General features: G+C 36.1%; 1 protein-coding gene across 1 annotated transcript in view; it reads left to right on the top strand.

Moving 5' to 3' along the window:
* LOC149088517 (ubiquitin carboxyl-terminal hydrolase isozyme L3-like) overlaps positions 1-4,730 on the top strand; it is a 37,486-nt gene extending 32,756 nt beyond the window's left edge. The window contains exon 9 of the mRNA XM_089252071.1: positions 4,383-4,730. The gene's annotated coding sequence lies outside the window, so the exon portion shown is untranslated. The remainder of the gene's footprint in view (positions 1-4,382) is intronic.
* Positions 4,731-21,967: the final 17,237 nt, after the last annotated feature.

The following is a 21,967-nucleotide window of genomic DNA, read 5'->3' as shown; positions in this document are numbered from 1 at the left end:
GTTTCCGGTGCGTATTATTCTGGATGTATCGATCCTTCAGTCATCCATCGTATTCATCAGATGACAGTATCTATCTGGATGTGTCTTTGACCTCGAGACGAGTATTTTCAACCATCGATGATTATAATAGAGCAAGGTTTTGCTCCCACCAGTAAATCGAACCGTACCTATCCGTTCTTACCCCAACGTATCCATCCATCCAATACATAGTAAGTATTACAATATAACAATGTATCTATTCCAACAATGTGCATGCATGCTTCCCTTCACCACAGAACTGCACACTTGAAGGTACATGTCCCTCGTGTCACTCACTCGGTTCATTTTTCATCGAGGTAAAAAGACACAAAAAAGAGGCCAAAAAAAATGGCAGGTCCTTCTATGTACTTTTTTTTGGCTGCTATTCTTTCTGATGCAGAAGAAAGAGTATGTGGTTTGACGGGAGACTTTTACATGGATATCTTTCCACACATGCACATGAGAAGGAGTTAACAGAGTGAAGTTGAAGGGGGACAAAAACCCCAGTGAGTGGCTCTAGGAGCCATGGTGACAGGTCAGATCATTGCCGAAATTTACCCACGACCTTCAGATACGCTTCTTATAATACTCATAATATACCTTCCTTATTTTCCCTCCTCTTCAACGATTATAAAGTATTATATATACATTACCATCTATTATACATGCTGTATAATAGAAATTGAAGCCACGGAATATTTAAAAACAATAATTTTTAAAGTAATAATTTTTTCCAGTATTTTTATCATAAATGGAAATTATAAAAATAAATAAATTTAAAGTTGTTTTAATTTTATTGTTATAAATTTTTTATTGGTTTTTTCATTTTATCTTCTTCTTCGCTTCTTTTATCTTCTTTTGATTTTGAATTTATGAAAGAAATTACTATTACCGTAAATGTGGGACTTTTACCAAAACGCGACGCCCGGTGCGAACGCACCAGTCGCACACCCCCCAGCGGCGGATCTGTTCCAACGCATGACTTTTCCCATGGCTTGTGTGTTATACGTATTTATGAATTTACTTTGAAATCAATACAGGAGCCTGTTAAAAGTGGTGCGTTTGCTCCACTAAAAATCGTAGCCGATAGGTCTCAGTAAAATTTTGCATTTTTAAAAGCTACATAACTTTTTTAAGGCTATACAGAATTATTCACTTAGATTACATAATTCTATTTTGGAATTCTTAATTAAACTTTCAAGAATGATTATAATTTTACTACATATTATAAAAAATTCATGTAAATTTATATCGATTATGTACGAAATGGAATTTTTTTTATTATTCGTAACAAATTTTTGTCCTGGAAATATTATCGATGTTATAAAAATTGATGATACTGATAAAAAAATTGAAGAGTGAAAAAATATATCGGTATTTTTCGAATACAGTGTGTCCCATAAAATCGTAAATAGTTCAAAAATTCGTAAAAATTAAAGGAATTGTTATGTTAGTTCCAGTAACAGGAAAATTCAGGAGTTAAGCTGTTAATCGTGCACCCCTGAATTTTATAGGACTCTGATTCGTATGTTTCCAGTGGCTTGCTTTCTTGTAGCACCCTGTAACGGCGAAAATATGCACTAATTTCTTATTCTGTGCCAAAACAAAAATCCCTGTTCGTAAGAACAAGTTTTTCGCAGAAACCGCATGCAAATATATATGAATTCCTTAAATTTTTATGAAACTATTTATGAACGTATGTATATTGTTTAATTATGACTGAGATATTTCCCTATTTAAAAAACTACCGATTAAATTTTATAATTAACTTGTTTGCAAACATGTAATTAATTCAAAAATCTTATTCGTTATTTATGGAATACGAAATATGTAGCAAAATTATAAAAAAATAACAATTTTCTTCTTTACAGAACTTTCAGTGATTTTTTTTCTTAAAGAACTTGCTAACAAGAAAAAATTTGAACTAAATTGTTCCCTATCAAAAAATTCCCCCGTCATGAGAATAACTTCGCAAACGGAATTCACAAATAAACAAATTCCTTCACCTTTATATGAATTTTTAAATTATTTATGGGACAGCCTTTGCTTGATTCTGAGGAAAATGGCTTTTTTTTCTTCAAAATATTACAAAAAAATGTGTTGTTATATATTTTCGTCGATACTTCTAAGGCTGAACGGATCGATAATTCATCTGACAGGAAGTTTTTTAGATACGAAAGCCATACGTTGAAAGATACTAGTACTTCAAAATACCCGGCACCCGTTCTGTCCTAGGAACTATGCTCTATTTTGCTTAATCGATATGATGTTGTTGTTGTCGTGGCGATACTTACTATCCGGTTACGGACATATACAAGCGATTATTTGTTCAGCGTACCGTTTCGGTTTTGTATTCGGTTGTACCCGATTTGTCGTGCGATGAGGGTGTGCTGAAGAGGAGGATACCCGTCCGTACGCGACAAGTCGTGAATAATTTTTCTCAATAGGTTTTTTTTTTCATTGTCGATATTATTGTAATAAGCTCTATTGGGTCCAGTTGGCGGTAGGTGCGGCTATTTGATGATTGCTATTATGAATGGTACAATTCTCTGTTCTCGAGTTGCTTGACACGACCACCAGCACCAAATCCTTAAAGAGTACCTTCTCTATAGTTCTTCGTATCCACAGGGTGATTCCGATTTCATAATACAATTTTTAACAGTTGATTAGAGCGAATCGAAATAACATTTTTTTGTCAGAAACTGCATGAATGCAATCAATACGGCACTCGAAGCGATGGTCAACCTTGTATACAGGTCTCAAAAAAAAACAAAAAAAAACGAATGCTTCACTAAAACAAATTATTTACCTTCAATGTGCTCAGCTCTCGAAAAAGCAATCTATACGGCACTCGAGGCCTTATATACAGCTCCCACAAAAATAATAATTAACACCACAGTCGAAGCAATAACTCACCATATAAATAGCTCGAATTAATACTGTACTCGAGAAGCGAAGTAATGATTCACCTTGGTATTTAGCTCCGCAAAAAGTAATTTATACCCCAGTAGAGGCATTGATTCGTCTTGTATACAGAGCTCTTAATAAAATAATTAATACGTCACTCTAAGTAATGATTCTCTTTAGTATACAGCTCTCATTAAAGTAATTGATACGACACTGACCGCGCGCTATGTAAAGAGCTCTGAAAAAGGAATGATCACTGTACCGTACTCGAAGTAATGATTAACCTTGTATATAGCTTTCAAAAAAATTAATTAGCATATCAAGTAATGATTCACCTTGTATACAGCTCTCAATAAAAGTAATCAATGCGGCACATTAAGTAATGATTTTCCTTGCATAAAGTTCCATTTTTTAGCTCAATTAGTACGGCATACGAAGTAATGATTCACTTCGTATTCAGCTCCCAAAATAGTAATTAATACGACTTCCAAAAAATTAACTCAGATTTTTTTTTTCTGCTCCAGATAAAGCAGAGGTAACTTTGGGTAAGTAAAATATGACCCACCAAAATAAGGATAAAAAGATTGTGTGGGTCCCAATGGGTACCAATCAATATTCTAAAATAATTACCACCTCACATTATTATTATTATTATTTATAATTTTTCTCCTGTCATTGCTTAATTTTCACGTACCCTGAACCCCTAGAAGGCACGAGTACCACTAGATCGTCAAGAACTGTTATAAAGCATCAAATAGTTCCTAAATAGGCCTCTGGAGCCTGAATATGAAACTTATGTTTATGTCTGTTTCTTTGGCAAAAATGTTCTTTTTTCAAAGAACACTAAGAGAGCATGATACAAAGCTCTGAAGTTTGTACCATGACTTTGTAATCAGCCTGTACAAAACTTTGATTTTTATTTTCAAAAATTATCAATCATGACATTTTAGGATCTTTACTTTCAAGCAAGCGTTTTTCTCTTCCCATGTTTAAAAAAAAAAATCCACCATCCGGGAATCTCACCAGAGATAATCTTATCTGCAGTCAATAGGATTATTTCGAGACCTGGTTCTAACTTATTCAAAGAAAGCCAGAAAAACCAGGCATTGAGTTCTATTTTTAGCTGTATTTCTACTGGCTGTGTTCGAGAACAGAAACATGGAACCGAATATCCTTTACACTGGAACCGTCAAACCTAAGATAACCCAATATATACAAATCGGATTAGGAGAATCCATCCGTCCAGAAAGGATTAAGGTATTACCTTCCTTGGGAAGGATGGAGGAAATACTGTAGGTAAACTCGGTATACTTCTGAGGGGAACCAAGGACAGAACCAGATGTTTCTGGAAGCGAATGTTAACATTTAATAATTGAAATTCGATGATAATCTCACCTTAATCCTGAACATACGTAATATCCATCTAATGACTATGTATATTTTTGTCTTTTTTACAGATTGGCTATGTGCTACTGTGCATCGAAAGCATAGCAAGAACAGCTTAGGACCTTCAAAAAAAATCAAATTATTAATTAATGGGCATGTAATGAGTATTTTCCCCGATACCCATGATCGTGCAATCTAATTGTGCTTGATGTACTCAGCGTAAATACTATTGATTGTTGCTTTTTGTGCAAATTAGTATATATTTTTTTTTTTTGTTTAAAAATCTATACCCGATATATTGAAAGTTCGAAAATATGTGTATATGTTCTATTATTATATATCTTAGCACTAACATTATATCTGCATTACTTGAAACAGTGCGAGACAAAGGAAAATGAATAAAATATTCTTTGAGCTATTTTATACGTCTAGTGTCTTCTTAACTATAAAATTATTGAAAAATTTTGAGAAAAAATGAAATTATAATTAAATATTGCATATTCTCTATATTTTGGAAACTATCGGCATATCATGACCCTGATTGGTTCTGACTAGAGCCCCTGTAAAAACGTACATAAGGGCGTCTTAATTCCGCCAAACCAAATCGACATATGACAGCGTTTCTGAACTCAACGACCAGTAGTCGGAATGACTGAAATGTTTGACGGACCAATTGTGTCCCGAAATGAAGGGATATTCCTTTAATTTTGGTTTTTCCGATTTTTTCATACATTAACTATTGAATCTAATATTCACGAAGGTTATGAATTCATAGCGTTTTCATGATACTGTATATAAATTATATTATATGATAATTATGACAGTATTTACCTCACACATTTTTACAGGTTAAACATTTTTTCATAATTTTGATAGCAATTAGTGATTGTGCCTACTTCTGGCAATGTTCTTGACGGCAATTGGCGGTGCCCCGTATTTTTACCCTATTTAAAGAAAAGATCTCAGTTTAACGTATTTTTCTCAATGAAATATATCATCTGATAATTGAATATATTTTTCCCGTGAAATACATCTTCCTACTGCGAATTTCTAGGAATCCTTCATTTCCCTCCCCTTTTAGCAATAATTAGCAAATTGCACTTGATGCAATAAATTGCATTTTTTTGACAAAATTTACTGGTGTATTATACCCTGTATTTATCACATCCCGTAGGATCGCAATTCCTGACATTTTCCATGATGATATATGATGAATCCAAGTACGATGGTATAATTTTTATTTGAACCCATATGATTATTATTAAAATCAATTGCAAAGGTTGAATAATTTTTTCATTCAGTTGGAGAATCAAATCTAAATAGAATAAAGTTTATCAAGTATGCTTGTGGACCCCACAGGTTGAGGTTATGTATGACAATCCAATTAGAATTGCCAGATTTAATGACGTCATAATCGTTGACTTTGAGGGACAAAAAAAAATTATGATCACGTGGAATTTCAAAATGTTCAAAATCTTTTTTTTTATACTTTTGATATTTTTACACGTTTTCGTTGATTGTGGTCATAAATATGTAAAAACATTATCCCGAAAAATCTATTTGAAATAATGATTACGCTGAAATTATGGTATCCAAGAGCCAGGGTGTCTTACCGAGTTTGCCTGATGTCGAAATAATTTTAGGCTTCAGCCCTGGAGGCGGGGGTCGGGACAAAAATCTCATTATTACTTTTTTACGGCATAAAATTTAATCATTCGAGCCCGTGAACATTCCTGGCCTGAGAACCTGCTGAGCATTTAAACGTGGGAGGCCAAACTTCAGAATGTGTTGGTAATGGGTTTTACTACAGCGTAATTTTTTCTGTTTTCTAGTTATTATCAATAATTCTGCAGCTCATAGTATGCCTGTACTTTCATCTAAATATAATTAATATATTGCTCTTAATTATCGCACATAAAACCTGCGCTAATCTAGGTTTGGCAACCTCATAATGAATAGACGGAACACTGCGTTTCTCACATATCAACGCGAAATTATGTATATGCACAAGCATCAAGAGCGAGTCCTACGGAAAATGGATGGTTATGAATTAATTCTTTCACTCATTCATAAAGGTGATCACGATGCTTAAGGAGTATATAGATGCAGCAGGACCTCTCAAATCCGGACTATTCCGGACCCTATTGATTTCGGATTGGGGGAATCTTCCGGATTATGGATACACTTTTGTTTATTTCCTAAGTTTTCATATTTAAAGTAGTAATATACAGTCGAATACACTTATAACATACCCTAAATATAACATACGATTTTGTAATCTCCGATTTTTTGGCTCATTCACTTCCATGTATTTTTACCTCTGTTATTGCATACCCCCCCCCCCCTCTTAAAGCATGTACTGTGGATGTAACATACCAAAAACACTTTCTTAACCTAGAGAATGATTCGGATGAAACATACTCCTAACAAAAAACCTGAAAAAACGAAGCCAAAAAAGTGGCTTATTTGTGCAACATCCATTGTATTCTGGTGACATCTTGATTACTGTGGTTGCATGCCTGTGTGTGCTAGGTGGCTAGAAAGCGCTACCTGTTAGTATGTACTGCGAGAAATTTCTTGTTATTTAAAAATTAAAACATTAAATTTATGAACATTGGTAGCTTCTTTGTAAGTTAATTATAAATATGATGAAAATTATGAATGAAAACCATTAACATAAACCCAAATAATGTCAGTGAAATCAGTAAAAATTAATCATGTAATTTATGCTTATTCGGCATATCATATATACCGATATAGATTTTTGAAATTCCTCAGGACGCAATAATGTAATATATGCATGAACACGACTCATACATAAGCTAATTTGAAGGCCTCGCTTATAACATACACGTCGATTGTATAACGTACACTTCTCGGATCACCAATAGAGGGATGCTAAAAACGAACTCAACTGCACCTGTTTGAACACTTTGATTCATATTTTCCTTTGAAAAAAAGTTAATAAAGCAATATATGTGCGTAGAGTAACAGGTAGTTTTAATTAAAACCATATTTTCTGATTTACATACCGGTACTAGTTACCCATAGAGAAAAAAAAGGAAAATTCCTTAGTCTTTACACATTTTTTGTAGCCATTGCTCGGATCCAAAAAAAGGAAAACTGTAAAATAATTTTTTTGTTGTTGTTGTTTCTGAAGATTGTAAATGTAGCTCTATGTGGCTCTTCCGATTCCAATGTTCTCCACACAATTTTTGTACTCGTGTTCCACGTACTAGCTTTTTCAAGTTCACCTTTCATGTCACGTTAAATGTGGTAAATCGGTTAATATGCATTATAACCGGTTGTTATGCATACTTACCAATCGTCGACTGAGGTAGATACATTTTCTCAGGGCGTTCCAAGTCTTTTAGACTCCCACAAGCTTCCCTGTTCGATGCTGCTCCGTACGAGCTGAATGAAGAAGTTAAGAGAATGAAGAAGCTGAATGAAGAAGTTTAAGTTTGTATGTGATAGTTGAGTGTGTGAGAATACGTGTATAAGAGACGTGTCAATAAAAGGTAATAAAATTTACAGCCTATGTGTGCTGCAGGGCCGTCTTAACAGTATCATGGGGCCCCCGGGCCAATTGATTTTTCTGAGGCCCTACCAAACAACTTCTCGCAAATTTCAACCAGATCTCATTTTTGTGAGCCCCTTTTCGCTTGAGGCCTCCGGGCCGCGCCCGGGTGGGCCCATGCCTTAAGACGGCACTGGTGTGCTGTACTCAGAGTCAGTATATATGTTTCTTACCCCGACCCGGCGAATATCATTCGCCATACGGGGGTAAGAGTCAGTATACTGTATATGTCAAATTAATTGAGATCATTTTAGAAACTGAATTAGATAAGTTATGGCTTCCTGATTATGGTATTATGGTATCCTGCACCTAATAGAGTGTAACAGAGTATATATATGTTTATTCTAATGAATTGCGTGATTAAATACAATACAGTCGAATCCCGTTGTAACGAACGCCAAGAGACCGGAAGAATCACTTCGTTTTAACGAAATTTCGTTATAAAGGAAAATTCCAGGTTACCTAGCATTGTTCCTATGTAAACTTCTTTGGGGGATTAGAAAAGTGTTCATTAAATCAAGATTTTCACTAAAACGGAATTCGACTATGTATATAATTGCATGTGGATGCTATAGTAAATGCAATAAGTACGGGTAGAGTATCGTTCAAAGGAATTTTTGTAGTTAATTTCGAATAAATATATAATTACAAAAACAATTAATTAGCAAGATTCATCCGCGTGTGCCCTAAATAAAGGCTTGTTAGTCTTTTTCTTTCATGTGAAGTTTACGTTTTTTCATTGAATTTACAAAATTTTTGTGTGATCTAGATCCGTAATACTCTGTTTTCAAGATATTCGAGTACGGAAATTAATTTCTAATATATTCCGACAGATGGCGATACATAAACACACGATTCTATCTCTTTCAGACCCTGGTGCCACCAAATGTGTGGGTTGCTTTTTTTAATGTAGAATTGAAAATTTTGATCTCAGGGACAAGTCCTGGCTTGAAGGATTATGTAAGTTTTGAGTTACAACTACGGTGGTTACTGGAGGGGGGGGGGACTTTCATCAGTGGGGTAGCACTTAAAGTTGAACATTGAGAGAGTTTTAGGATGGCTTCCAGGAGCAAGTACTCCGGGAAAAGGGTGATTTATTACATAAAATTCTGGAAAAAGTTGTGTGAAAAAAATAAAGATTGGCTTCATTTATGATTTTAATTCATTTTTTGAGCATCAAAAATGCAAAAAGGTTTTGAAAATTCCAAAAAATGAATGCTCGTGTCTGAGAGGGTTATGAAATAGTAATTTACATCATCGACGACATTATTATCGATAATTATTCGTTTAAAAATTCCCTGCATCCTGTACATGGCCCGTATGTCAATATCTTTTGCGGGCATCCAGACTGAAATTTTCACCGACATAAAGTTAATTTGCAACGAAAATAAAACTAAAATAGGTTGGCTTGGGGCACCCGGGCTATATAGAACCCTATCAATCTTTCCCCCTTCCCACTCTTCCCGTAGGGATCAAGATTCCAACATTCTATATAAAATCACTGCTGAATATTGGTCATCTCTTCCTCCACGTTTTAAAAAAATTCATAATTTCAATTCTGACTCTAATTCAATTTTTATGCTTAAACTAGCTTACCCGTCGCGCGTTGCTGCGATCTCAGAAGAAAGGAAATTCAAGGAAATGAAGGAAACGGGAAAAAAAATTCAAAAAATGCAAAAAAAAACCCATGCCAGAAACCTTCGCGGGAGTGTACTCAACAACTTCCCAAAGTTTCATGGCGATCGGATGAATGGTGTAGTAACGCATAAAGGACAAACAGACATACATTCGTTTTTATATATACAGTCGAATCCCGTTTCAACGAATACCGTTATAGCGAAAATTTCGTTTTAACGAACACTTTTCGAATGCCCCAGATAAGTTTACATAGGAACAATACAAAAAACCTGGAATTCCTTTATAACGAAGTGATTTCTCCGGTCTTTTGGAGTTCGTTATAACGGGATTCGACTGTATAGAATAGTATATAGCCCACTAAAGAGGTGACACCGCAGTTCATTTTAGGGCCACAACTAAAGCAGAATAGATGAACCTAGAAAATAGGCGTAATGCAGGGAGAAACATAGGAGCCTCCTCCAAAGACGATGAAAAAATTAAAATTTAATGCTATCTTATAATGAATTTCTGTTTCTTAAATTGATTAAAAAAAATTTTTTTTCCTTGCTCACGAGCAGAGCCGCAACTAGCAGGCGGGTCTGGTGCCGCGGGCGCAAAACCAGAGGGAGGGAGCGTAAATTTTCCCTTTTAACCTTTCCTTCAACATTACAAGGGGGGGGGGTGCCGAAATAGCTGTTTGCCGCCCCGACTGATCAAGCATCAAGTTGCGGCTCTGCGCGCGAACAACAGGTGAATGACCAAGGAGGATTTGTCCGTCCACCGGACCAAGTGTCCGCAGGGCCGGACTTAGGCAGGTGCAAAGGGTGCGGCCGCACAGGGCCGCTAAACTGTTTGGCCGCAAAAGGGTATATAAAAATGTTTTGATTACATTTTGACTTCAACTTCTTAGCAAAACAATAGCTTAAAATTCAGTCTAAGATAGAGAACCTCTAAGGTTGAGGACCTGGGTAGATAATCGGTTTCCTAACCCTGGGAGCCCCAAATCTTCGAGTGCCTGGAGGTGCACTTGCAATTTTTTTCACTGGGAAGCGGACACTTTTGTCCATATTTATTGCCAAATGGCATTATTTTACGACTACGAATGAGTTTTACAGTCATTCTCGGGCACCATAGTACCCATGGACACCCTGGTTATTAGAAAACCCCCGTTCAGAGGGGCCGCAAAATACTCAAGACCGTCCCTGAGTGTCCGTCTGCCCAGCGGCGTATTAGCAGGACCGCTAAGCGCGCTAAGCAAACACCAAATTAAAACGAAAAAAAGCAGCGAAATTTGAATGGCCCTTGGGTGATGGAGTCGAAAATCCACCTCTGCGTCTCCTTTGAGTGTGGGGTTCTTCGGATAATTCTACTTGATTATATGGATTATAGTCACTATTTTTTCCCGCCATATTGCACTTGTGCTTCACATCTGCGTTTTTTCAACAGGTCTCTGTGGATAACCTGTTTTTTTAACAGGTCTCTGTGGCTAATCTGTTTTTAACAGGTCTCTGTGGCTAACCTGTTTTTTTTAACAGGTGTCTGTGGCTAACCTGCTTTTTAACAGGTCCCTTTTAATCACTTGCCGTGGTTGCCTTTACATTTGATATTTACATGTCCTCTCAACCTTGAATCATCTCAGGGCCGTTGCTAAGGGGGTTCATATGGTCCTGATTGAAATCTAGACTAACACCTAGAGCAGTCATCTTCAACCTCTGTTGCTCACATACAATCGCCAGGATCTTCGAAGCACCAACAAGTGTGCTCAAAGCTGGCATCCGAATTCGTACTCGCGAGCACTTGATCAACGCTTCAATTAAACACTTTGTAGAAGTTTTATTCAAGGATGCAATTATGGTTCCAGAAATAAGTATGTTGAAATTGTCGTAAGGAGAGCACTCTTCGTTTGGTGATGGGTATAGGCAGTGCTCCCTCGACTCGATAAAGGTTGAAGAGCCCTGCCCTAAACCAAAGGTGTCCAACCTTTTGGAGAAAACGCGGCCACTTCATTGGTTTGTAAACGTGTCGCGGGCCAATCAAGTGTAAATAAATATACCGCAGTTCATTTGAGGGATCAGTAAATCAACTCCAGCTCATTTGAGGGATCAGTAAATTTACCCCGATTCACTTGAGTGATCAGTAAATCAGCTCAAGGGTGTGCTCAATGCTCATTCCAGATTTCGTGCTTGCGAGCACTTTTCCAATGAAATACCCTGTAAAAATTGTATTAAAATATTAGGATTACGCATATTACATTGTCGTAAGGCATACATACTCATGGCCCGCGGGCCTAACGTGGCCTTCGGAGTGGTCCACGACCTCAAAACTTTATTTTGTGAAAATGAACTAAGCAGCACATTTAAAGATCACTTAAGTAGCCTGTGGTGCAGTTCTACATCTCTTCAGTGGCCCACGGTACATTTCCACATCACTTGGCTGACTGCGTATTTACAGATGACCTGAGACACAGTACCAGACAACGTGCCCGAGTGGCATGGTGGTAAGATGCTCGTCTACCATCGTGAAGGTTGTTGTCAGGGTCCCGGGTTCGAATCCAAGTGAGGATATCGATAAGATATTTTCCCTAACGAATTCGAAGGTGACCACCGATAGCTAATGCCATCTCACTAATGGCAGTAAATTAGTATAGCGATATGGCCAGGTTTGGTGAAGTAGTTCCAGACAGCACAAGCGGCCCGTGGTATATTTATATATCACTTAAGTGACCCGCGGCTAATTTATAGATCACTCAAGCGACCCGCGGCACATTCACAGATCACACAAACGGCCCGAAACACATTCTAGATCACTCAAGTGACCCACAACACAGTTCCAGATCATTTTAGCGCCTCGCAGCACAATTAAAGATCATTTAAAAGATCCGCAGAACATTCGCAGATCACTCAACAGGCTGTCGAGTACTTAAGTGGCCCGTGACACGTTCTCAAAATAATAAAGTGGCCCGCACTCTCCTAAAATTTGAGCATCCTTATCGCAAGGGGGGTGATCTTTGTTTGATGCTGAGCACAGGCAGTGCTCGCTACTCGAGAAAGGTTGAAGACCTCCCTGCACCCATCATTCTAATCCCCCCCGGGCGACGGCATCACATTTTGCCTCCCTTTGACCACTCGTCCATCATCACGGGCAGTGGACGTCGAAACACAAACTTGCCCCCGCGTCACAGAATAAATTTTTGTATCCAGTTGCTGCCCTTTATGATCATTTCTACGATTCACACAAAAATATCAACCAAAAAAAATATCCATATTTTTATGGTGTGACTTTCTTATACGGCCCATACCACAACGGGGGATGCCAGCCCTCTCCCCCCCCCTCAAAAACTCAGGCCAAAAAAAAAATGCATATTCTCACGAAAATTTTGGAAGGAAACACTCTTTTACGACTTTTTTCCTTGTTGTTCATTGAGCTCACACAGTGCCGCACATATGTGCCGCATACCGTTACGATATGAATCAGTGAAGGGAGAACCAGTATAAAGTTAGGAAAAACTGTACAATTGTACATTATTCTCCTACCCTCGCAGTACAGTACTGTACAGTATTCTCATCAGAGAGAGAGAGAGAGGGAAGATACATAATTTATAGGCAGGAGAGAGGGGGAAAATTTTTCTCTCGGTATCGATTTCCCGACCAAGGTATTGTACCTATTAAGGTACCTTAGGGGTTCCGGCCGCTATAAATCACGTGGACGATAATAGCGAGCGAAGAATAGCCACTAACAAACGCGGGCCCTCTATCGGCCCTTCTTGTAAACAGAGGGGAGGGGGGCCCTACACTGGTGTCACTCCCATGATACTGACATATTGGTAGGGAAAGGGCTACTATTATCATTACCTGGAAATTTGACAATATGTTTCCTCCTCGTGGGCCATATATTAAATGCTCGCTGAAGAAAAATAATAATATAAAAAAATATATATATTATATATATATAGGGTCTCCCTCCTGTATATAGACACACACACCTGTAATTTGAGACGGCTGTCTTCGAACAGGACAATGCAACAATGTTTTTTTCTCTCCAGCATTATTATCTATTATTTGATTTATGCCTTTTTAAAACTCATAGTGTTATTATAATGACTGTGTTGGAAAAAATGCCTTTTTTTTAAAAGCAAAAAAATTCAAGAAAGGGTTTTTTTTTTTACTTAAAAAATGGCTGAACAATGCTCTTAAGAAACCCCTAATGTTCATCATTTCCTTTAACACCTATTGTTGGGACTCAATATGGATTATTGATGGTTGGTTCAACAAGGTTATTATTTGAATAACAATCCATTTATTATTATTACATTTTTTTTTTTCGTCCTGCCCTATCTGATGGTTTATGTGTGTGTTGCTGAAATGGATGAGAGAATTTGACAAATGTCTTCTTCGGAATTTGTTGGGTTTTTTTTTTGGTTGCATATTATAAAATACAATGGAAACTATGTAAATTAGAAGGGGAGGAGCTACGAACCATTATGGAGAAGTTCAATTTGTTTTTTTTTTGGTGGTAATGTTCCGTGATTGGCTGGAGATGAAATAGTGGGAATGTGTGTGTATAGATTGAGCCGATATCGTTGGCCAAAATCCGGCTCTTTACCGACGTGAAAAGCTATCTTGTTAGCTGTCTATGAAAATTCTGGCGGTATGAGACTGAGTTTGGATATCGATTCTGGCATATTAGCCGATCCTTGGCTTCAAAATATAGGCTTTAATCTGTTTGGCTAATTTTTGCTGAAAATGGACATTATTAAAAATTGAAATCATTGATAGCTAACAAATACAAATACAACGCCACAACAGGCAAAATGCCCAACGAGGTGGCTGAGAAAAGATGTCCATAAAAATATGGATGTCATATACTTCCAAAAAAATATAGCAACCCAATTAAAATGCAATCAATGAAAATTATAAACAATATATACAAGTGATAAAATATTATACAATGTAAATAAAGAATACTTATGGTTGTGTTATTCTAAGTATGGATAGCTTCCCGATTTACCCCAACATGTTTATCGTATTTCTTACAAATGTCGAATCTGAGAAGATTATCAATGAAGGAGCCATTGCGCTTTAGAAGTGACAAAGCAATGTAAAGGCATATACATTTCTGGAACGCATTGCTAGGGAACCACGGTAACCAAAGTAAACATTCGGAGAGTAATTGTTGATACCCAAAAACCATTGTTGCCCTACGGTTTTTTGCCCATTTGGGGCATTTGCCCTGCTCTGACGAAATTTTAAAGTAGCCTATCGTTCAAGTCGGGTCCCATTTGGTATATATGCAAAATTTGGCAACGAACGATTCAAAATTATAGATTTGTATAGAGAACATACACACACAAAAAATCAATTTTATATATACAGTATAGATCATGTATACATTTTCTTTCGTTTGACTTCCACCATCCCCTCTAAAAGGGATTCGGCAGTAAATTGTCCCTAGTAGACGACTAGCCGGGGCCGAAGAAGACAGGCCACCTCTCTTTGCTTTCCGAAATTTTAATGTACTTTTGTCTTTTCTTGTGAGAAAGTGAGTTGAATTTCACTTATACGCTTCTCTCACTGAATTCGTCGTTTTATCTCGTTTCCTTGCCCCGATGGATAAGTGAGAGGCCGCTGTAATATTAGTATTGAGATAAGTCAGTAAGCATTATTGACCGAACGACACATTCCCATCTTTTTAAATTCCTACCTTTAACAAATTCAAAATTGCATTTCTATTCATAAAAGAATAGAAAGGTCCTATAAAATACAATCTCTGGCGTGTTTTGAATTCTGATTTCCAAATGTACAATCAACTTCGATGTGTAGGTTTCACTCTAATCAGTAAAAAGAGTGCATAATGTGATCATCGTGAGACCAAGAGAATTAAAGTACTATTAACAATGCGTTCTTATACCTACAGCATACATCCATACATGGATCGGTATTTCTAGCACGACGAAGGTTAAACAGATTCAAAATTCACTCCGTTAATTCCATGCATCGTAAATAAGCTGCGCCTTCTTTTGTTCCATCATTAATTAATAATTAATACTAGAAAAAATAAAATCCACAATGTAATATATTATTATTATTGTTAATAACACTCCTATGCAAGGCTTTGTGATGTGGGTTTTCGGAATGAAACCAATATATCGAGGTCGATGCTAATACGATAAGAAGCGTGTGTGTGTGTGCATTTTTCTATATCATCTCCCCTGTAATCAATCTTAAAAACCCCAAAGTAACCGCTAAATTATAGGTGTGCTAATATTATGGGTGGGTTTGGGCTGTCATCGGGGAACCTGATCATCGATTTCTCATTCAAATGAGTGACCATCACGCGAAGTATAGATTTATAACGATAGAAATATGTGAGTGATATTAACCTATGATAAGCATGGCCCCCACAATCGGGTAGCTGACAGGTCTCTATACTGGGGGGGGGGGGGGGGGGCTGAAAATCGACCACAATTTTCTTTTAATTTTTTAAACTATAGATTAAGGGGGAAAAAAATCGGCACCAGCTAGAAAAAAATGTTCCCAGGTACTATTGCTGTATACGGAATATCACCATGCCGACAGGTCAAAACTAAAATGAGAAGCCAGGATTTTTCTGCAAAAATTTTAACTTAGGGCCCTTTCTTGGGGATATGAGTGCTATGATGATAGACTACATGACGAATGCTTATGCCATCGAAAATAATAATGTTTATTTTCAGTCGTTTGAAGAATTATGACACGTTTAAAGCTATTATAATTAAGCTTCAAAACATGAGTCTTGCACTTCCTGTGGTAGTGATAACTACAATTAAACCTCGGTATAACGTCACTTCTGAGTATCGAATAAAAGTGATGTCTTACGCGGAGTTACTTCATATCGAGTAAGTCTAAATTTAACAAGTAAACATGCGTCATGAGAAGGTACATATATAAAAATTCACATTCGAAATTTTATTTACACATAGAACAGGAAGATTGGATCAGAAAAACACAAAGAAATAGACATTCACACATACACACACATTGAGTTTATGTTCATAGTATGTGAAAAAATCTGTTATAATTACAAGTTTGCTTCTCTGCAGGCTTAAACAATTGAGCCAACAACCAATCACCACCTTTTTCAATTGTCTCATAACGTTGAAATGTTCTTCAGGGAACTCGGATGCTGTGAGGAACTTGATAAGAAAACTTCTTCCTTGAAGTTTATAATATATAACTATAACAAAGAATTTCTATCCCATTAGCCGTGACTTTAAAAAAACTGATATTATAAGCAGGGTGACGTTAAAAACCATCGATGTTGTGCCGAGGTCTTACAACGTAATCATAATGGTATTCGGGAGGACCTGGAATTGAGAAAAATGAAAATCCAGAGAAGAATACCTGTCCGCCATGACAAGTCATTAAAGCCAACCCTTTCGTTTAGTCTATACTTTTTTTCATGGTTGCATGTTACATTCAACTGTTTATCTTAAAACACTTGGGAGAACCAAAAGCAATGAGACTATCGTGTGGAATCTTTGGCGTTATCATCTTATTAAACAAAGAGTCGGACCATGCACAATTAGAAGAATTTCTCTGTTTTCGAAAAGGCTTGGCTAGGTAACTTCTAGTGGTAGAAGGAATATTGGCTGCAATTGAAATTTAGAGTGATGTACGAGGCCCGTGTTTGACCGTGGCAAAGCAATCACCACACACCCCACGACTAACGTCAAAAACAACAAGTATAGCGTATGCTGTTTGAGTTCAATTCATCTAAATTATGGAGCTCTAATCGTACATGCAAGAAATTCAGTTCAAATATTTCATTTTTCACAAAAAAAAGTAACTTATTTGTTCTACCTGCTGTAAACAATACCACGATGCGATGCATTATCTCCTCTAAGGACTCAGATAATTTCGATAATTACCTCAGAGGAGGAATAAGTGTGGGTGGCTAATGACTAAATCTCCGAGATTCAAGCCTCAAGAGTTTCAAGACCGTATCGACCTACTTTCTTATGAATTCTTCACCGTCCCAAAGAATTATTAACTCGAGATTGCCCAAGGTATTCATATTTGTATCGATATAAACGCGTACGTGGCCACACTAAAGGCTCTCTCCGGATGGGTCAACGTGCCTTTCTTTCCACGTTAAATTTAGGCGTCTGTATGTGAAATCTCTCCCCTTTTTTATTATGATGATGAATCAATTTAAATGCATAAGTTGTAGAGAAAGATCCATCAAAGTCTTCACGCACCGTCATTGGCAATCACGGATCATTATATTCAAAAAAAAAAAAAAAATAGCGCATTAATAACAATAATAATAATGGAGGGCATCGGGAACAACAGTTAATGGTGTTAAGATAATGGCAATAAAAAGAAGAAAGAAATAGAAGGTGTCTTGTTGTTTCGTACTTTTGTTGGAAAAGGATTTTCTGTTTCTAAAGCTTAACCCTGACCGCATTACGACCATCATTCGAAGAATTCAGATGATAATCAAGAAGAGTTATCTGTATCCATTAAAACAGTCACTAGGAATTATACTTAATTATTAATCACACAGACATGCTTCGATTTTGTTTCACAAATTCTTTCGAAATATCGATATTCTTTTAACTTTCATATTAAACAAAATTTTCAATTTTAAATTGTTATTATTATTATTATTATTTTTGCATTTGTCAAGTATCATGATCATATTATCACATATTTTGCGTCATCAAGGAATTAACACCCATTCCTTGCATCAAATTCTAATGCACTTAACTCACCTTTGATCGGAAACACTGGCTTCAATATCTAATTCTAATGTCAGATCTTCTGTCGAAACACCCCCCTCCCCTGTTTGAAACTGCTGTTTCAGAGTTTCTGAACTCACTCGTTCTCAATCGAAAAGTCTTATTTCAGTTTCTTGCCATGGGAAACACCTGCTGTAACTTGTAACATAATTGTTACTCACTCAATTAGAAATCAATACTTCATTTTTCAACAGCAGTGTCGTACCTTGAATTTGAAATTCCCCTTTAGTTTCCGACATCACTGTTACGCTCTGCATCGAAAACACCCGTTTCAGTTTCTAGCATCACTTATTATACACCAAATCAAAACTATTACTTAAGTTTCTGATACCATTTTCCCACATCCTTTATCGGAAACCTTTCGATTTTTAGCATCACAGTTATACCCCCTGCTAGAAGTAGCAGTTTTCAACACCAATGCTACTTTCCCCTCAATCGAAAACTCCGGTAGTTTCCATTATCTTAGGCCCCTTTCACACGGAGCGGATGCGGACGCGGGTCCGCATACCCTTTCAAACGAGCGCTGAAGTTCGAAATTCGTGCATAAAAACTGTTTTTTCGCTATTTTTGTAATTAGTTTTCTCCTTCACCCCTGATTCAGTGCCCATAGGCGGCCTAGAGACATTCTTTGGTGGTTTTTATCATTGAGCCTAAAGATGCCTCCATTCCGATCCTCACAAGTAGTCGATGGGAGAAAATATCTTAAAATATTTTCAAAAAATTTTGAAAAAGAATCTGTCTTTTCGGAAAAATATGAAAGAAAATTCCAAAAACACATCCAATGTTCGAAAAATCCAATCCAAAAACATCCAAAACATTCGATGTTCCAAAAAAAAAAAAAAAAATTCAGCAAATATCAAAGAATTTGCAAGTATAAAAAAAGGGAGGGGTTGGGACTTTCAAAATGTCTGTGCTTAGAAATATTCACATCACAATTCTGTCTTAGGCCGGGATTACACTATAAAAGTTTTGTAAAAGCTCTTTGATAAAACGTGAAAAATTCAACCATTAAGATCATCGGTGGCATTTGCTTGAATGCAACCGATGCGCCTATTGGTTGAATTTTTCAACTTTTATAAAAGATCTTTTACAAAACGTTATAGTATAATCCCGGCCTCAAGTACGGATTACACTATAAAAATTTTATAATAATTCTTTTAAAAAAGCAACTAATAAATTTATCGGTTGCACTTGCAATTTATTAGTTGCTTTTTTCAAGTTTTATAAAATAACTTTCATAAACCTTTTAGAGTGAAATCCCATCCTTAGATTAGTCACTTCTGAAATATAAAATTTCATTTTTTCAAGTTTATAGACTAAATATTGAGTAAAATATACTTGTAGGTATCGGGGGAACCACCAAAAATATTCAAGTGCTAGGGTCTTCAAACGTCTTAATCCGGCCCGGAGTGAACACCGTACGTGGATAACGTTGTTTAATAAAAGTATTTTTTTTAGAGTTTAAAAAAATTAACAGATTAAAAATTAAAAAAAATAACAAATATTTAAAATAATATTTCAGATATTTATATTTTTTAAATAATTTTAAAAATTTAAAAAGAAAAAAATTAAAATTTTTAAATTAAATTTAAAAGTTATTAAAGTATGTATTCAATTAAATATTCGTAATGAACAGAACGGCTTATAATTTTGGTCCCGTCAGTGGCCGTTGTTGGCAGGTTTTATTGTATAAAATTGTAACGTATGGACAAAAGGCAGTTAAAGTTGCTATATCTCCATCTCAGAAGGAAACGGAGGGATAGACGTATGTAGGTACATTATATTAATGAGCAGGGACCATCATATGGTGTTTTTAAGGGTATTTATGGCAAATAATTAAAAAAATTCCGTGCAAAATCACCTTCAAAAAGTAACCAAAGATGCGGACGAATTCGCTCCGCATCCGCATCGTCTGAACAGCCCCGGATAAACCTATTGTCAAAACTTCTATGTGCGGTTGCGGAGCGCGCACTTAGGTTTTGACACATGCGGACGACGTCCGGACCCGCATGAACATTTCCTAGGTGCGGAGATTTTTCGGCTCGTCTGAAAGGCACAGTATATTCCAATTGTTAAAACTTCTTCCGGACCCGCATCCGCTCCGAGCGGATGCGGATGCGGAAGCGGGTCCGCATACCCTTTCACACGAGCACTGAAGATGCGGGCGAAACACCCGCATCTTCGAACAGCCCGATTCGAACAGCCATTGAAGATGCGGGTGTTTCGCCCGCATCTTTAGGTTGAAATTCGTGCATAAAAACTATTTTTTCGCAATTTTTGTAATTATTTTTCTCCTTCACCCCTGATTCAGTGGCCATAGGCAGCCTAGAGGCATTCTTTGGTGGTTTAGTCTAGAGCCACATAGAATATGGGAATAAAGATGTCTTAATTCCGATCCTCACAAGTAGTCGATGGGAGAAAATGTCTTCAAATATTTTCAAAACATTTTGAAAAAAAAAAAATCCGTCTTTCCGGAAAAATATGAAAGAAAAATTCCAAAAACATCCAATGTTCGAAAAATCCAATCCAAAAACATCCAAAACTAATATGTTCTTAAAAAATTCAGGAGATATCAAAGAATTTGCAAGTAGAAAAAAAGGGGAGGGGTGGGAACGTTCAAAATGTCTGTGCTTAGAAATATTCACATCACAATTCTGTCTTAGGCCGGGATTACAGTATAAAAGTTTTATAAAAGTTAGTTTATAAAACTTGAAAAATGCAACCGATAGGCCAATCAGTTAAGTTCGCTCGAATGTAACAGATGTGTTTATTGGTTACATTTTTCAAGTTTTATAGTGTAATACCAGCCTTAGGCCGGGATTACACTATAAAAGTTTTGTAAAAGCTCTTTGATAAAACGTGAAAAATTCAACCAATATTATCTTATTGGTTGAATTTTTTTAATACAAAATGTGTGTGTGTGTGTGTGCACCGGTTGCATTTCCTTGAATGCAACCGATGCGCCTATTGGTTGAATTTTTCAACTTTCATAAAAGTTCTTTTATAAAACTTTATGGTATAATCCCGGATTACACTATAAAAATTTTATAACAATTATTTAAAAAAAAGCAACTAATAAATTTATCGGTATTTGCTCTAATGCAACCGATAAATTTATTAGTTGCTTTTTTCAAGTTTTATAAAATAACTTTCATAAACCTTTTATAGTGAAATCCCATCCTTAGATTAGTCATTTCTGAAATATAAAATTTCATTTTTTAAGTTTATAGACTGAATATCGAGTAAAATAAACTTGTAGGTATCGGGGGAACCACCAAAAATGTTCAACTGCTAGGGTCTTCAAACGTCTTAATCCTACCCTGAGTGAACACCGTACGTGGATAACACTGTTTAATAAAAGAATTTTTTTTTAAGTTTGAAAAAATTAAAAGATTAAAAATTTAAAAAAATAATAAATATTTAAAAAAATAGCAAATATTTAAAATAATATTTCAAATATTTATAATTTTTTAAATAATTTTAAAAATTTAAAAAGAAAAAAATTAATATTTTTAAATTAAATTTAAAAGTTATTAAAGTATTTAGTCAATTAAATATTCGTAATGAACAGAACGGCTTATAATTTTGGTCCCGTCAGTGGCCCTTGTTGGCAGGTTTTATTGTATGAAATTGTGAAATATGGACAAAAGGCAGTTAAAGTTGCTATATCTCCATCTCAG

The sequence above is a fragment of the Pholcus phalangioides genome, unplaced genomic scaffold (assembly GCF_987345545.1).
Source record: "Pholcus phalangioides strain wild (caught in Gottingen) unplaced genomic scaffold, Ppha-v1.0 ptg000003l_1, whole genome shotgun sequence".
Lineage (NCBI taxonomy): Eukaryota > Metazoa > Arthropoda > Arachnida > Araneae > Pholcidae > Pholcus > Pholcus phalangioides.
Note: the sequence above shows the minus strand (reverse complement) of the source record. Positions and strands in the feature narration are given on the sequence as shown.